Genomic DNA, 2,877 nt, shown 5'->3' with positions numbered 1-2,877 from the left:
CGACCGCCTGCCATGTCATCCTCAGCCCACAGGTATCATTGGATGCGGATATGGAGGGGCATGTAGTCAACACACCACTCTCCCGGTCATATGTCAGTTTACAAGACTGGACCCGCTACTTCTCAATCAAGTACACTACTGCTCATTAATTTCGATACACCCTGGTATTTCAGATTTACAACACAAATCAAACGTTATTTCTCACAAAATATAATTATATTAACTTCCACATATATAATGCAATCACAATCATTATATTTTACTTTCATCAAAGTATCCTCCTTTGGATTTAATGACTGCCTCACTAACTCGAGGCATGTGGTTAATCAGTTTTTGTATGTATCGTGAATCTATATGATTCCACACATCCTTACCAATATTCCAGAGATGTTTCTTGCTGGATATATTAATTTCCCTGATACGTCTGTCCATTTAATTCCAGACCATATTAATGGGATTACAATCGGGGCTTTGGGATGGCCATACCATATAATTCAGTACTTTCTGTTTTCCCTTTGATGCAATGTAGTTCGTACAGTATGCCCACAGATGTTTTGAGTCATTATCCTGTTCTAAGGTGAACCCTTTCCCTACTAAATGCAATCCACTTCGTATTGCATGATATTGAACTATTCAGTAGTGCTGCTTCTGATCCATATATTCTTCTATTTCCACAATGTTGCCAACTCTATCTCCGGCAAAACATCCCCAAACCATAATAGAACCTCCACCGCATTTAACTGTAGGTAGAACACACTGCTGGGATACCCTTTCCCCTACAAATCGGTGAACAAATATTCTCTTTCTGGTTACAAAAATCTTGAACTTGGATTCATCGGTGAATAACACCTTCGCCCACTCTTCCGATGTCCAATTATGATGTCTTCTAGCCCATTCAAGTCTTTTCTGTTTATTTATGGGCATTGGAAGCGGGTTTTCTTGCTGTGACACATCCTTTCAAGCAGGCTTCACTCAGTCTCCTCCTTACTGTTGCAACAGATATTTCTGTCGTGTTCATTTCTACCAATTCTGCACAAATCTGGGGCGCTGTTTTGAATCTATTTCTCTTACTGGTAATTCTGATAAATTTATCATTACTTTTAGTTCTTTTACGAGGTCGTCCTGGTCGTGGTATGTCCTTATTGCTACCCGTTGTCTTCTGGCAGTGGAGGATGTGTTGCACTCCCCCTATAGACACACTACACTTTTCGCAATTTGGTGAACAGATAAACCTGCTTCGCGAAGTGCTGCAATTGCAGCACATTTTTCTATGGATATCTCCACTTGTGGAGCCATACTTCAGTGTGCACACTTCAATGTCACGAAGGAACTGACATGCAGGAACTACGTGTTGTGTATCGTAGCAATGCTTGCCATTCACTGCGGACATTACACCACTACAGGGAACAACACAAGTGCACCAAATGCAGCATCCGTCGACAATTAGGTAAACAAACATATCACATTTACGAACACAACATAGTTTGTTGGATACTATTGTATCTCGATAACTACAAACAAAAACCATTACGTGTACAACTGTTGTACTATTCCTTTGCTTCCTCAACTGTACCCATGGTATTAGACCTTATCTACAGAGAACTAGATGTCATTGACTGGGTGTTTTGAAAGTAATGAGCGGTAGTGTAGCTCCTCAGTTTGCCTCACAAGGGCTGAGTGCACCCCACTTGCCAACAGCGCTTAGCAGACCAGATGGTCACCCATCCAAGTGCTAGCCCAGCCCGGCAGCACTTAACTTCGGTGATCTGACGGAAACCTGTGTTACCACTGTGGCAAGGCCATTGGCCTACAAAAGGTCCCATCTGAGGAAAATGGTTGAGAAGGTTAAGGTGGTAACACCACCCTTGCATTTTAATTGGGATACTATGCCAGAAAGTAAAGAAGTCAGAATTACTCTTTGATATGAACATCAAGGAAGCAAAGAAATTCAGTGAGACATGAAGCCCTAACCAAATGTGATCCATTAATTCCACACATGTCCCCAATAACCACAAACACTAAAAGGAAATTACTCTCAAAATCATATATCCAGTATTAGCCTACTGAAGTGAAAACTACAAGGAAGAAAGCAGGTGGTTCTACTTTTTTAATCTGGCCAGACATATTGATGGGTCACTTCATACAATTATTCTTAAGTCTGGCGACTTCGCTAGGTCCAGGATGGAAGGATACATTTGCCAGTGCCAGTTCACATGGCAAAACACCCACAGCAGATTTAATGGCTGCTGCAGATTGCCCCACTCTCACTTGTCAACCAATCAAGATCTACAGCATGCTCTCCAGTGCACCTATTGATGGCAATGCTGTGCTACATAGTTTTCTCCTTGAGTGTGATTTGGACTTCATTGTTACACACTGATGAGGTTTGGCTAGCACACAAATTTGCTGGTCTGCCTGATGCGAGTTGTCTTCACTCACCATTCAACCAACTGTTGTGTTTTCAGTGGTTGAGCTGATGGTGTATGGGAGCACCAAGACAGTGATTCATATCAAAGTTCTCCCAGTCGAACCTACAAACAGTGGTCGCCAACAGTGACATATGCATTATTCACCAAACATTCAGAGTATTATACTGACCGCAAGGTATCCATCTACAGAGACATTTTGTTTTGTGTACTTCCCGAAGAGTCAGGAATAGTAAGCAAGTTGTGCTTAACAAAACTGATTTTGTTAAAGAAGCAGACATACATCAGCTAATCATATACAGATGTAGAGGATGAGCATCACACTAAAATGTTATTTAATAAAGGAAAATTACATTACTAGATGATGTCTTTACAACAAAATTTGGAAAATTAACTACCAACCTTGAACTTGGGAAGTTATATTTTGTACAATAAACAAAAATTTTAGGTC

At 40.8% G+C, this 2,877-nt stretch overlaps 1 pseudogene; it reads right to left on the bottom strand.

Moving 5' to 3' along the window:
* Window positions 1-1,689: 1,689 nt before the first annotated feature.
* LOC124562744 lies at window positions 1,690-1,807 on the bottom strand (annotated as a pseudogene).
* Between the last annotated feature and the right edge of the window lie 1,070 nt (window positions 1,808-2,877).

The sequence above is a fragment of the Schistocerca americana genome, unplaced genomic scaffold (genome assembly GCF_021461395.2).
Source record: "Schistocerca americana isolate TAMUIC-IGC-003095 unplaced genomic scaffold, iqSchAmer2.1 HiC_scaffold_1174, whole genome shotgun sequence".
Lineage (NCBI taxonomy): Eukaryota > Metazoa > Arthropoda > Insecta > Orthoptera > Acrididae > Schistocerca > Schistocerca americana.
Note: the sequence above shows the minus strand (reverse complement) of the source record. Positions and strands in the feature narration are given on the sequence as shown.